This window comes from Rhinolophus ferrumequinum, chromosome 2 (assembly GCF_004115265.2).
Source record: "Rhinolophus ferrumequinum isolate MPI-CBG mRhiFer1 chromosome 2, mRhiFer1_v1.p, whole genome shotgun sequence".
NCBI lineage: Eukaryota > Metazoa > Chordata > Mammalia > Chiroptera > Rhinolophidae > Rhinolophus > Rhinolophus ferrumequinum.
In genome coordinates, this window is record NC_046285.1 from 64,832,227 (window position 1) to 64,846,565 (window position 14,339).

Consider the following 14,339-nt stretch of genomic DNA (forward strand, 5'->3'; position numbering starts at 1 on the left):
TCTATACTACTTTATAAGATGCATCTCTCCACTGCGTCTCCCTAACTCCTGGTGAGTTAGGCAAGAGAGCTATGACCAGAGCAGAATGAGTCTATCCTAATGCAGCATTTTTCATATCACAACACTGACTTCTTTGGCTTCCACTACACAAATATTTAAACTCATAAGTGTACCAGATAACCATAGTCTCTAAGAATTCTTAACTGTTTTTTTTTTAATCCCATGTTTATTTCAAGGCTGGCCCTGATACAAAGACTCCTTTGTAACAACTGCAATTATATGCTAAACGTTACTAAAATTTAACCTCTTCTAAATGAGTGCAATTTAGATAAATTATCAAGCAAACTACTAAAATGATACAGAAGAAAGGAATATTTAGTTGTTAGGTCAAATATGAAATGGTGTTATTCTTCTATTAGATATAAATTTAAAATAATGATTAGCATGTATACGTTTTTCCTTAAATAATTTTATGTAATTTGGGATCATTAAAACTATCTCATTAATTATATGAGTTACTTAACAAGCAACATATTAATATTCTTACTGTAATCAATGCAGAAAAAGAGGTAAAGATGTGATATATTCTGCCTCCTCTCCCCCCATACACAAATACAAAGCAGCATTTTGGGATTGGAATTTAGTCTCTCAGCCATACAGACCAGGGCTCTATAATCAATACCGAAAACAGCTTCACTTTAAGAAACATTAAACTTGAAGAAAAACCTCTAAGGGATCTCTTTATTACAAACTTACAAATTCATTATTGAAACATTTTAACTTTAAATTCCCCAATCTATATAGTTGTGGAGAGGAAGAAAGAAAACCTAAAAATTCCTTAATCAGGATCAATTGATTCATATAATAAAGGATTAAATGTAAGGCATATATCTATAAAACATTATTGGCATATCTAAGGTTGAATAACCTTTTGAATAATGGAAATCTCAAGCTCTGAAGTTGAATCCTCAGACTTCACTATATTGTCTCAAATCTCTTTTTCATGCCCTAATATTTCAGTTTCTCCTAGCCACAGTTTTTCATTTTTATTATAGTATTTTTTCCAAAAAGACTGTTAATAAAATTCACTTTAAACATAAACTTAAGGAAAAACTTAGGCAAGTCAATTTGATTTATACAAAAATAAAACTAGTATCAAGAAACTTCAGCAGAGAGAGGTATGATTACATTGTGTGGAAGGTTCCTCTATCACCAAGTAAATAAAAGCTAAGAACTATATAAAATTAAGAAACATGGCTCCCAAATAGAGAAAAATATCAATAACTTCAGTCTGTTAACTGATATTTGAAACTGCTAGTCTGACATTGAGAACAATCTTATCTTCTGCAATTGGTCCTGACCAGAGGTCTATTTCCTGTATCTCCTGGAAATTACTAAATAATGGTTCCTGAATTTTAAGCTTTGGTGAACAGAGATTTCACCAAAATGTCCGGGTGTTCTTTTGTAAATCATCCTTAGTTTTAATTTGTCCCCTTCTTTTCGACTGGTCAAGTCTGATTTTACTTATCTTTGAAGATGGTGTAAGGTCATCAGTTTGGACTCTCCCCTCCCCCATATTACGTATTATGGATGTATTGATAGCATGGCACTTGCTACCCTGTCATGGTTCAGACTTCTAGGCGTAATTATTTCCCAGGCAAGTTGACTAACACTTTGGTGTTTGACAGTGGGATGGGATTCTAATAAAATGAAACTAAAAGCCACAGTGGTTTCGGTCCCTAGTCACACCTGTAACTCTAGCCGCCAGTCTTTCTGTTATCTCAGGTAAGTCCACTCATGAGCTCTAACACCTCCTAAGAGGAAAGGAAACGAACATTTATTATGCACCTGATCAGGACAAAAACTCTCTTGGGTCTGTATTATCTCATTTAATTCAACAACCACAACACTATCAAGTAGCAATTACTCCCATTATACAGATTAGGACATCTGCCCAAAGTACTCCTGTAAGTGTAAGAGTCAGGCTTTGAATCAAGAAGCTTCAGATTCCAAAACTAGTATTTTTAGTACTCACATGATTTTAAGCCTAGATCATTAGTACCACACCAGTACCATGTAGAGAACCAGTATAACTCCTGTGTTACAGATGAGAAAACTGTGGCCCAAAGAGAATGCATCTTGCTCAAGTACACAACACTTGTGCTGAAACTGGGATTTGAATTCAAGACTGCTGATTTCCAGTGCAGTTTTGTGTGTGATAATGACCTTTATTCTTGCGTGTGCATGTGTGTATGTGTGCGTGTCATTCTTGATATAATTTATGTATAACTTATAACATCTCAACTGTCTCCAAATGAAATTCATATGTGTGGCAAGTTCAAGGATGTACATTTTTAGTGACAAAATAATTAAATGTATTTGGCAAGAATAAAAACATAATTGGTATTTATAAATTATTACACGCTTAAAAAAGTCTGTTCCCAATATATTTATTTACTCAGTAAGTGCCTATAAATATATTGGCTACTGTGCTTGTCAATAAGAATAAACTGTATATCAGATAGAAGGAGTCCCTATCCTTCTGGAATTTACATCCTGGTGGAGGACGCAGACAAACAGAGGCAATTATAATAGAGTGAGTCAATGCTATGACAGTGGGAGTACAAGATGCTATGGGAACAGGAAGCAGGGACACCTAACCCAGACTAGACTTTTCAAAGGCGGTGGTATAAAAGATGAGTAGGAGTCAGCTACTTAAGGAAGGGGTATGAAGTGTGCAAATGTTTCAGGAAGAGCAAACAACATTTGCACATGAGAACAATGAAAAGGGAGTTGTAGGAGGAGGGAGGAGAAATGAACCTAGAGAGAGAAGGACCAAATCAAATCATACAGGTCCTTGAAAGCAAGGGCTTTACAATTTTGTCTGTTAGGATTACCTGGGGAACTTTAAAACAAACAAACAAAACACATGGTCTGCGCTCCATCTTAGACCAATTAAGTTAGAATCTCTGGGAATGAGACCCTGGCACTGGTATTTTTAAAAAGCTAACTAGATGATTCTAATACGTAGCAGGATTGAAAACCACTGTTTAAGCTATATAGGGAATTAAAAATATATTGCAAATAAAAGGTGATCTTTAGTTACTAAACTTCTCTGGGCCCTAGTTTTTTTTAAATCTATTAAAAAGCAGGCTGGAGCAGGATAGAAATAGCATGGTAAGTGAAAGAACTCAGAAAACATTGGTTTTTATCAATGAGTCTGTAACCTGACACCTATCTGACCTTAGATTAAAATGTCATTTCTCAGAGATAGTAATACTGCTTTGTCTACAGGATTGTTGTAATACTCAGGATAAATAATACTTAAGAAAACAGCTTGATAACTGTGCTAATAAAATAAAAACCACAATATTCCAAGACTTAGGCTGCTAAAGTTGCACAAATTTTAAGATCATAAATACTTCACCAGCCATGAAGTCTTTTACGATGTTTCATCTAAAGAAGCACCCCTACCTTGGAATTCAAGCTATTAAAATAATAAAATGGAACTGATTCTTTAATGCTACTCTAGTTGCTAAAGAGAGCAAATGGGATTAAGTTAGCTCTTTTCAGATAAACAGACAACAGAGCAAATGCCCTTTAAATGGTAATAGCAATTGTTTAAAAATCTTCACTCAGTAAAAGGTAATAACAAGGAAAGTGATACACAAAAAGTAAACTTTTAGGAAAAAGTTATGATCTACCTTATTATGTATTTTATTTATAAATTTAGGGTTTTGTTTTATTTTGTTTTAAGAGAATACTTATTTGGGATAGAGAGGATCTTATCCTGACAGGAAGGAAGCTCTGCCTCCAGGACTGTTCCATACACAGCGCCAGGCAAAGCCACTGCTCTTTTACAGTCTCCCTTTTATATAGATCTAGCCCCATGAGAATATACCCTTTCATGCAGTAATTTTTCAGTTTAAGTACAGTATTTGTGTTTAGTGACATTTCTTTAATGCTATATCCATTTTATTTATAATTTAAAAAAATTTAGATATATATAAAAACACTTCTGCATTATATGTGGTTCATTTTTAATTCTTCAACTAAAACTGATATAGGAATGCCTTTCAAACTTTATTATACTCATAGTCAATGATAAAATATTATTAATATTCATTTATGTTCTTGCTGTTTCCCTCATGATGATATTACTATTATGATATGCTCTCATTTCTTTCGATCACCTATTCTAATGATTTTAATAGGAAAGCACTCTATTTTACAATGATGGAAAATACACAAGAAACCTTTGAAAAAGTTATCGATGAAATTTTATTTAACCTTATCTCAAAACATGAGATGAGAAAATTTAAAAAACAACATCAATACACACATACACACACACACACACACACACATATATCCCACTGGGCCCTCTTCAGATAATTTTGGCTGATGACATTGCAGAACAGTTAATCTGATATTTAAAATTTTCCAAAACACGTGATGTTTAGATAGAGATCTGCGCTGTCAAACAGAAATCAATGCTTCAGTTAAAAAAAATCTTAAAATTTGAATACACATTAACAAATTCTTATGCTGCCTTTGCTTCAAGAGTCCATTAATACAATGTTCTCATTTATCCAAATTAAGTTAGCAACATAGTATCTTAAGTATTTTCCAAGTCTTTTCTTAACATGCAATCCAACACATAAATTTTGTCCAGTGCAATGTAAGCAAATAAACAGAGAATCTAGTTTCTAAGTAGGAAAACAGACGACCAGTGTTGCCCTCAGTGGTTCAAACGTGGACGCAGACACCAACTGGAGTTACCAGGAGTTTATCTACCCAACTTTTCTAGGGGTTCTCCCAGGCTTTACAAACTACGATTCAAAATATCATCTCGCAAGCCCATGTCCCGCACAGGCACAAAGGCGCAGCACTAAAATGAGGAAGCTTCACCAAAAAACGAAATCGCAACTCATTAAACGATACGCAGGCTGTTTTCTAAAAGACCCTCTAGTTGCGCTCCCCTTACCCTTCGTATAACTATGTAAACAGCTCCCCAATTATTGACGTCTGAGAAAGTAGCTTTCGATTCCCAAGTCTGCTAACTAGCTACCATCACCACTATTCTTTAACGTGCTAAAATAAACCCCTCAAGCCGCGGTCAAAACACACTGGCGGACCGTCTGGTGTTTACATGGCCCGGACCCGGGCGCTAGCCTGTCTTTCCGAACCACGCAGGAGCTATGGAACAGACATCACAGAATAGACTTAGCAAAGACACAAATCACGAGACAATGTGTCAGGTCTATGAATGAAATACGTTTGACTGTCTCGGTTAAAAGCAAAGCAAAGCAAAACAAAAAAACCAACCTCCAAAGGAAGGATGGGAGGGGAACTGCGGGATGGGGGGAGCGGTTTTCCTTCCCTGCCCCAGCCGGGCGATTTAAACCCAATATGAGGCAAACGCAGGGTCCCCGCGCGGGCGAGGCCGGAGTCCTCGGGCGTGACAGCCCCTCAGGACCAGCTCGCGGCTCCGCACCGGGATCCCTCCCGCCGCGGTGCTAGAGGCAGCCCGGCCACCCGCGGGCCGGGTGGGCGTGCAAGGGCGCCGGGGAGCGAGCTACCGCGGCCGGGGCGGCGGCCCTGGGCGCACTTCCTCAGTCCCCAGCCGCCCCATCCCCAAAAATGGGAGAGGAAGGAAACGAGGAGCGAGACAGCGGCCAGAGGAAGAAAACAGAGGGAGCGGCGAGCCCTAGTATCTGCATCGGGGTGAGGCCAGTGGCAGGCCGGGGAGAGGGAGCGGCGATCGCAGGCAAACTCCGCTGCGGGCCGACGCTGAGAGAGACAACCCGCGGTAGCCCCCGCCCAACACGGCGGGCGCGCCCGAGAGTCCACGGCACCCACCCGGTCCCCATCCCGACCGCGCCCGCTCCCAGCCAGTCCGCGCTCTACTCACGCTCGGAGCTCCTCCAGGCTCCGCGGCTCTAGCCGCATCGGGTCCCAGCCCCGCGGGCGGCGGCGGCGGCGGCGGCGGCGGCGGCGCCGAGGGAGAGGAGAGCGGGCGGCACGGCCCCCGCCTCCCGGCCCCTCTCCCCCGCCGCTCCGGAGCTGCCCGGCCGGGCCCGAGCCCTGCCTCGCCGGCGGCCCCAGCCCCAGCGGCCGCGACAGCAGCAGCAGCCCGAGACCTCAGCGGCCGCAGCGGCGGCACCGGAACTGCCGCTTTCTCCTTCTCGTTCTCTCAGCTCGCTAGCCCCCACCACACGCCCCCGCCCCCGTCTCCTTTCTCTGTCACCCCTGTTTTTTTTTTTCCTTTTGTTTCCAGAATAAACTTTATTGGTCTCCTTTTCCGCTCACATCGTGTAAACAAACAACGAACTCTTCCCCACCCCCTCCACTCTCCCCCCCTCCTCGGGTAGAGGAGGGCAAGAGCTGAGGAGGGGCCGGGCCTATCATGCCCCGGAAGCAGATGTACAAAGGCGGAAGTGAAATTGAGGAGACCGGGAGGGGGATGTGGGCAAATCCGGTAACAGTGTGCCAGTGCGGCTGCGTCCTGCTTTTCCGCCCGAAGTTCGGGTGGTGTTGGGTCTATTTTTTTGGAGTGCGTGTGTTTAATGCTACCTCTTTTGCAGTGGTGAGGATGTGTCATCCATCCTACGACGGCATACTTGTCATATGTCTGTTTCTACCAGCATCAGGCGCGCTAGGGTAGAGATACAGAAATGAGGGGGGAAACAATTGAACTCATTCACTTTAGAGGAAATGAGATTTCCTCTTGTTTGGGGCATAGAGAAGGGGGCGCGGTGGCTAACCGCCGCTGTCAGTGGCTAACCAGAAGTGGTTAGGGATACTACTAGAAAGAAGGCCTTTTACAAAACGTTGCTGCGCGTCCTTCTGCTAACATAAGGTTAAGTTGTAGACCATCCCGAAAGAGGAATGCACTGCCGCAGACCTCCGCAATCCTTAGACTCATTCCGGGGACACCTTTTGCAATGCCCCCGTTGTGGTTTTTTGTTGTTGTTTTTTGTTTTGGGGGTTTTTTATGTTTGTTTTTGTTTTGTTTTTTCAGATTTGAATCAGCTTGTAGGGTTTAATTGTGACTATTTAGAAGAAGTACTTTTTTTCCACGAAGTGCCCAGGGACACGTCAGAAGAGCCATCTTGGTTATAAATTAGATTCAAGGTTGTGCTTTAGTGCTGCGTATCATAGTAGCCTCTTCTTTTTGCTTGAGAGTACTGTAATGAGATCTGTTGCGGTTTGAGATCACAACTGATTAGGGTCCGGTTTTCTGCGTATTTCTCCCCCTAGTGGTCTTTCATTGTATTGAAAAGGCATGGGAGCCCTAATTAGAAGTCTTCGATACAAGTCCTTAGAAGTTGACGTTCCCTTGAATTTTTAAGCAGAGGACTTGGAAGTGACCCACCCTAGAAATGTGACAGTCCAACATGTCAGCCAGGGCAAAAACCTGACACCACACGTCCATACCCAATCGTAAATGAGATCCATTTCTATGTATGGTTATAGTTTCATTTGACTGTATTTCCTGTGTTCTCTCTCTTAAACGCTGCTTTTCATCTCATATTCCAGGGGGTCTCTGTTTCTAAATAGTTTTCTCAAACCAGTGTTTTTCAGCAGTTTCAGAACACTGTGTTGCTCCAGAGCAGGAAATTTTTAAAAAATCAGTAACATTGAATTAGCATTCAAAGTAAACTCCAAGGCAGCATTTTCCAAATTGTGTTTCTAGGCAGTTTCCTGAGAGATTATTACCACGTGGTCATTGGTGGGGAAAAATTATGCTAGGCATATTTTTCCTTCTAAAATTTATATTTTAATAAGAAAATGCTTATTAATTATATGATTTTTATGGGATAATCTGCCTTTAAGAAATCACGTGTCAGAAAATGCCAACGTGGTACTTGAATGTATGATTATTCACTGGTTCAGGAGTAGCGATTACTGCCCAATTCACAGTTGATGCATTGGGTTTGTTTGATGACCATTGATCTAGCATGTGTATTATCTTGCTTCTGAAGGTGTTTGCACCATTATTCAGTGTTTTAGAGTATGTTAGATATCTGTGTGACAAAACCCATTGCTCAAATTCTTGCGACTGAAAGAATATTTTAAAGGAAAAGTTGAAATAGCGACTCTAGATTATAAATCAAACGAAAACATGGAATATTTCAGAATTAAAGAACAGCATCCTAATTTTTTTAAAGTTGGGAGGTGAAATGTCCAAGATGAAATGTGTTCCTTTCTAACGCATTGGAAATATAACAGTTACTTGCCTTTTGGATTTATTTCCATTGAAAATAGAGATAACTAACTGATACTCAAATGTGTATTGTGCACTAAAACATTCTCTAAAAGCACTTAAGTCACTACTAAGCTTTGAAGTCATTTGGAAACAAGAGTCAACTTGGTTAGGTAGCAATATACGCTGGATGTATAAAACTGCCAAGTCAAACAGTGAAACCACCGAGTTAATTAAATAAGCTACCGTATGACACTTTTAAACTCAGTTATGATCAGAAAACATACTTTTAAGATTTAAGTTCTTTTCCATTTGTTAAAGCTTATTTTTTTCCCCAGAATATCTTGGTGAATGTCCTATGTGCACTTATAAAAGAACATTTAATGTGTGTTGTTGGATGGCATGTTTTATAAATGTCAATTATATCAGGTTGGTTGCTAATGTTCTTAGGTCTTCTATGTTCCTACTGGCTTTCTCTACTAATTCTGTAAGTTCTGGGAGAGGAGCATTGATATCTCTATAATTGTGAATTCATCTATTCTTTCACTTCTGTGTATTTTTACTTAGTATGTTTTGAAGCTCTATTAGGTACACACACATTTAGAATTACGTGTTTTTGATGAATTGACTTTTTATCATGTACTATTTTTCTTTGTCCTTTGTAATATCCTTGTTTTGAAACCTATTCTGTCTGATATTAATATAGTCACTCAGCTTTCTTTTGATTCGTTTTTGTGTGATATAGCATTTCCCATTTTTTCTATTCATCTTACTATGTTTTTATATTTAATATGGGTTACTTGTAGACAACAGAGTTAGGTCTTCTTTAAAAAAAAAATCCAGTCTGACAATGTCTTATTTGCTGTGTTTAGATGATTTACATTTAATGTAATTATTGATATAGTTAGATTTAGGCCTATTATTTTATTATTTGTTTTCTGTTTGTTCCCTATTTTTTGTTTTTTTTCTGTTCTTACTTTCCTGCCTTCTTTTGGATGGCTTGAATATTTTTTAATATTACATTTTAATTTATATATTATCTTTTTGGATATGTCTCTTTTTGCAATTGCTCTATGACTGACAAAATACATACCTAAACTTTCACAGTATACTGAGTATTAATATTACATCACTTCACGTAAAATGTAGAAAAACACCTTGTAACCATCATAGGTTCCCTCCCCATACTCCCTGACCTTTATGTCTTAGTTAGTATATATATTATATTTAACAGTCTGTTATGCTTGAGTGAAATCTATTGTTTTACATCAAAGAAATAAAATATTGCAATAAAGTTAAAGTATCATTTGATTCCCTATCCAAGCTCCATTCCAATTTCCTCTTCCCCAGACCCAACCACTATTTTTAATTTGGTGTTTTTCCTTCTTAGTTTCACCTGTGTTTTTTATACTTTTACCTACCTATGTCTAAAATTATTTCTTAAAATAATGTCATGTGGCACATTTTCTTTTGCAGCCTTGTTAACTCAACATTATCTTTTTGAGATCTATCTATGTTGATATATGTTGATCTAGTTTATTTTAAAGACCTGGTACACTCTTCTCTCCATCTCTAACTCCTATATTCACTTGGCTTGCTTGCTCACTTCTTTAAGTCTTTATTCAAATGTCAGTATGGATTTCCCTGACCATCCTTTTAAAAATTACACTGTCTCTCCTAGGGGCCCTGTCATCCCTTCCCAGATTTGTTTTTCTCCATGTCTCTTACTACCATCTAACATTAAGTACTTCTTTGTTTGTTTGTTATATGTCTTCTACAAGAATGTAAGCTACATGAAGTCAAAGATTTTTGTCTGCTTTATTAATTGTTGTGTCTCTAGTTTTGGCGTTTGGCAGCCACTCATATATTTGTTTAATAAACAAATGAATTTAGTGATATGCCAATCAAGAGACACTTCAGTTATTTTCAATTTTTCCATATTACGGGCAATGCTGCATTGGATATCCTTCTATGTCTCATGCATGAATATGAATTTCTAGGTAGTAAGATGTGTACATATTCAATCTTACTATACTGCTAAATTGTTTTCCACAGTTGCTGTACCCTAACCATCCTACCAGTTGCGAATTTCCCCTTATCTTTCCTAATTATTGATGTTAGATTTTTTAGCTTTTGCTAACCTATTGAGTAAAAACTGACATTCCATTATCAATTTATTTCCTTTGAACTATTAAATTATTACTAGTAAGTTTCCTTTTGTTCTTGTTTTATTTTACTTCTAAAATTTTTTTTACTTTTATTAAATTTATTGGGTTGACATTGCTTAGTAAAATTATATAGGTTTCAAGTGTACATTTCTATAATACATATCTATATATTGCATTGTGTGTTCACCACCCAGAATCAATTCTCCTTCCATCACCATAATATTTGACCCCGTTTACCCTCTTTTACCACCCTCCTTCCCTTCCGGTAACCGCTAAACTGTTTTCTGTGTCTATGAGTTTTTCCTTGTTTGTTTGTCTTCTTCGTTTGTTGCTTTCAGTTTTATATCCCACATATGAGAGAAATCATATGGTTCTCAACTTTTTCTGTCTGACTTATTTTGCTTTGCACGATAATCTCAAGATCCATCTATGTGTGGCAAATGGCAGTATTTCATCTTTTCTTATGGCTGAGTAATATTCCATCCTATATATGTACCACATCTCTTCACTTTTTCCCCCTGACCCCTCTCCCCTCTGGCAACCATCAGTTTGTTCTCTGTATCTATGAGTTTGTTTCTGTTTTGTTTGTTAATTCATTTTATTTTTTAGATTCCACATATAAGTGAAATCATAGTATTTTTCTTTCTCTGTCTTACTTATTTCACTTAGCATAATACTCTCTAGGTTCATCCATATTGTTGCGAATGGTAAGATTTCATTTTTTTTCTGGCCGAATAATATTCCATTGTATACATGTATCACATCTTCTTTATCCATTAGTCTTTTGATTGAAGCATTTAATCCATTTACATTTAAAGTACTTGCTGATAGATATGTAGTTATTGCCATTTTATTATTCATATTTTTTATCTTTTTTTTTCCTGTCTTGAAGTCCCCCTATAATACTGGTTTGGTGGCGAAGAACTCTTTTAGCTTTTTCTTGCTTGGGAAGCTCTTTTTCTGTCCTTCTATTTTAAATGATAGCCATGCTGGATAGAGTAATCTTGGTTGTAGGTCCTTGCTTTTCATCACTTTGAATATTTTGTGTCAGTTCTTTCTGACCTGCACAGTTTCTGTTGAGAAATTAGCTGACAGTTTTATGAGAGCTCCCTTGTATGTAACTAACTGCTTTTCTCTTGCTGCTTTTAAGATATTTTTCTTTGTCTTTAACCTTTGGCATTTTACTTATGGTGTGTCTTGGTGTGGGCCTGTTTGGGTTCATCTTATTTGGGACTTTCTGCTCTTCCTGGGCTTGTATGTATGTTTCTTTGGCCAGGTTAGGGAAGTTTGCTGTCATTATTTCTTCAAATAGTTTTTCAATTCCTTGTTCTCTTCTCCTTCTGGCACACCTATGGTGCAAATGTTGATATGCTTGATGTTGTGCCAGAGGCCCCTTAAACTCTCCTCATTTTTTTAAATTCTTTCTTCTTTTTGCTTTTCTGTTTGGGTGTTTTCTACTATTTATCTTCCAAAGTGTTGATTCAATCCACTGCTTCATCTATTGATTCCTCTAATGTATTCTTCATTTCAGTTACTGTATTCATTATTTCTGACTTTTTTTTTTTGTTTTCTACTTCTATTTTTATGTTTTCTATCTCTTTGTTGAAGTTCTCCCTGAAATCACTGAGCATCCTTATAAGGAGTGTTTTGAATTCTGCATCTGGTAGATTGCTTGTCTCCATTTGTTTAGTTGTTTTTCTGGAGTTTGTTCTGTTCTTTTATTTGGGATGTGTTTCTTTGTTTCCCCTTTTTAGCAGCCTTCCTGTGTTTGTTTCTATGTAGGGCTGCTATGCCTCCTGGTCTTAGTAGAATGAGTGGCCTTATGTAATAGGTGTCCTGTGGAACCCAGTGTTGCAGTCTTCAGTCACCAGAACTGGGTGTTTCAGGTGTGTTCCTTTTGTGGGTTGTGTGTGCCCTCCTGTTGCAGTTGAGTCTTGGTTGCTGGTTGCTAATTGCACGTCAATGAAAGGGAGTGACCCTTAGCTGATTGCATGTGAGGACTGGCTGTGACTACAGTGGTGCAGGGGCTGACCCTACAGAGCAAGATTTGCTTTAGCAGGGCTAGTCTTCCCTTTGGACTTGTTGTCCTTGGAGGTGGCCAGATGATGCTATGGCTCTGTGAGAAGTTGGCAACTGGGCATGCCCGCCCCAGTGCCTCCCGGGAGGGGACCTCCTACAGGCCAAGTTCAGCTGCAGTCTGTGCCCTGCCTGGGGCCACATGGCATGAGAAACAAAGTAATCCACAGATGGCCACTGCTGGTGATGGGCTTGGCGGTGCGTTGAGAGGCCAAGTTGTGAACTGAGGCTGGCTGTTGCTGATGCCTGGCTTAGGGCTGCCCAGCCGGAGGTATGGGACATGCTGAAGCCAGATGATGCTTGTTTGGGTTTTCTGAGCCTTTGAGAGATTTTAGGAAAGTCCACAGCATAAACCAAGACTGGCTGCTTGTACAAAAAAGCCACTGGAAGTGGGTTGGGTGTAGACAAATGTTGGGTGAAGCTGGGTGTCAGGGAATCCATGAGGTGGGGTGAAAGAACAGTGTTAGCCAGGTTGATGGAGACTCAGATATGGCGGCTATGTGCATTTGCACACCAGGATAGGGGAGGATTCACCAAAGAAACAATGGCTTCTGCCAACTCTTTAGGCCAAGAAAAAGCTGCCCCTCCAGTCCTTGCCCTGCAGCCAGACAATTCAGTTCCTCGCTATATGTCCCTTGTGCCTTTTAAGCTGTCGCCCCAGCACTGGAGCTCAGAGAGAGCTAGTCTTCAGTGAGTAAGTCTGTGCATGGTCCCTTCAAGAGGAGCACCTGGGACTACAACCACTTATGGTGTCTCACTCAGCCACATGCTCTGCTGGTTTTCATAGCCAGAAGCTATGGAGACTTCTCTCCCTGGCACTGGAACCCTGGGCTGGGGAGGCTAATGTGGAGCTGGGACCTCTCACTCCTTAGAGAGAGTGAGAGGCTCCACAGCCAAAATATCCCGTTCAATTTTTAGTGTTCACATGTGGGTGTGGCACCAGTCCATTCTGCATGTCTGCCCCTCCTACTAGTCTCGAGATGGCTTCCTCTGTATGTCCTTAATGGTAGGACTGTGGTTCAGCTAGACTTCAGGTGATTCTCAATGATGGTTGTTCTGTAGTTTAGTTGTAATTTTGATGTGGTCATGAGAGGAAGTAAGCACAGTGTTTACCTACTCTGCCATCTTGACCAGAAATCCTCTTTTTTATGTTTTCTATTTCTATTTTTATGTTTCCTATCACTTTGTTGAAGTTCTCACTGAGATCATTGAGCGTCCTTATAACCAGTGCTTTGAACTCTGTGTCTGGTAGATTGCTTGTCTCCATTTTGTTTAGTTCTTTTTCTGCAGCTTTGTTCTGTTCTTTTATTTGGAACATTTTTTTTTGTGTGTGTGTCTCCTCATTTTGGCTGCCTCCCTGTGTTTGTTTCTATGTGTTAGGTAGAGCTGCTATATCTTCCAATCTTGGCAGAGTGGCCTTATGTAGCAGGTTTCCTGTGGGGCCAAGTGTCACAATCTCCCTGTTCACCTCAGGTACTCCAGGTATGTCCCTTGTGTGAGTTGTGTATCCTCTCCTATTGTTGAATCTAGATGGCTGTTGTCATGTTAGTGGATAGGATTGACTCTCAGTTTGACTGGCTGTGAGGACTTGCTATGACTACATCAGACAAGCTGTGTGCAAGGGCTGACCCCATGGAGGAGGATTTGCTTCAGTGGGGCTTTGGTGCCTATCTAGTCCACGCTTTGAGTGTGTCATTTGTGAAATTAGTTGGGTCGTGTTCTGGTGTGGTCTGAAACTGGCCACCAGGTGTGTTAGTTCTGAGGCCTCGTAAGAGGGGCTTAGGTGCTAGCCAAGGTTAGCTGCTGCCTATGTCCGGCCCTGGGCCACCTGGTAGGAACTACAAAGTGATCTGCACTTGGTAATTGCCGATGCTGGGCTTGGAGAT

The 14,339-nt window shown here is 39.9% G+C and overlaps 1 protein-coding gene across 1 annotated transcript in view; it reads right to left on the bottom strand.

Annotated features, from left to right (window-relative positions):
* The window catches only part of PIK3CA (phosphatidylinositol-4,5-bisphosphate 3-kinase catalytic subunit alpha), a 72,580-nt gene extending 66,558 nt beyond the window's left edge, over window positions 1–6,022 (bottom strand). Inside the window, exon 1 of the mRNA XM_033128688.1 lies at window positions 5,915–6,022. The gene's annotated coding sequence lies outside the window, so the exon portion shown is untranslated. The remainder of the gene's footprint in view (window positions 1–5,914) is intronic.
* Window positions 6,023–14,339: the final 8,317 nt, after the last annotated feature.